Below are 1199 nucleotides of genomic sequence, written 5' to 3'. Positions count from 1 at the left end.
GAAGGAAAAGAAAGAGAAGGAAGGAGAAGGAAAATAGGAAGGGGGAAGGGACAGGGGAACAGGAAAACAACATGGAAGTCCGGAGGCTCTCCGAGGGAGACAGATGGAATGGGCCTGTGCTTGTCCCGATCGGGGTTAGAGAAGCTTCTCAGGTGCACATGGATCCCATTTCTGGACTTCAACACAATTCCTGGAACAAGGATGGGGACCTTGGTGGGGTCTGGTGACAGCTGAAAGCCCAGCAGGGTCAGGGTCACGGCCACCTTCACCTCTCTATGGCAAAGTGTTTTCCAATACAGTTCAAGGGCCAGGGTGGAACAGCCAAGGGGAAAAAGCCTCAGGCCCTGTTCTGAGCTGGGCAGGCATTGGCCACTGAGCCCCCCTTGGAACTGGACATTCAAGGCCCTCTTGAGGGGTCAGCTCCCAGCCCTTAAAAGTCACACATCTCTACTCCCAAGCCTTGGTCACATAATCCCTTGACCTTTGACAAATCCTATCACTCTTCAAGGCCTAGCTCCTAACTCCTACTTGTATGCTTAGCAACATTTAGCCCCTGCTGAGCTCCTTCAGTACATACTGGTGTGAGCCTCCCTACACTGACTTTTTTTCCTGTTCTTGCCACAGTCTTGCAGCCATGGCCCCTCCATCTCAGGTAGAATAGTACACAAATGCTTTCCTTGGCATTTAAACCCTTCTATGGGCTGTTTCTTGTTGGCCCACTTGGGAGGATTTTTGTATCAAAAGACTCATCCCGTTGGGCAAATCCACTGCAAAAGACCTCTTTAAAGCATTAAAAAGCAAAGATGTCACTTTAAGGACTAAGGTGTGCCTGACCCAAGCCATGGAGTTTTCAACAGCCTCATATGCATGCAAGAACTGGACAATGAATAAGGAAGATGGAGGAATAATTGATGCCTTTGAATTATGTTGTTGGTGAAGAATACCGAATATACCATGGACTGCCAGAATCTGTCTTAGAAGAAGTATAGGCAGAATGCTTCTTAGAAGCAAGGACGGCGAGACTTTGTCTCACATACCTTGGACATGTTTTTAGGAGGGACCAGTCCCTGGAGAAGGATGTCATGTTTGGTAAAGTAGAGGGTCAACGAAAAAGAGGAAGGCCCTCAACGAGACGGATTCACACAGTGGCTGCGACAATGGGCTCGAACACAGCAACAATAATGATGGAGCAGGACTGG

Source organism: Trichechus manatus, unplaced genomic scaffold (genome assembly GCF_000243295.1).
Source record: "Trichechus manatus latirostris isolate Lorelei unplaced genomic scaffold, TriManLat1.0 scaffold00015, whole genome shotgun sequence".
NCBI lineage: Eukaryota > Metazoa > Chordata > Mammalia > Sirenia > Trichechidae > Trichechus > Trichechus manatus.
This window is presented reverse-complemented; position numbering follows the sequence as displayed.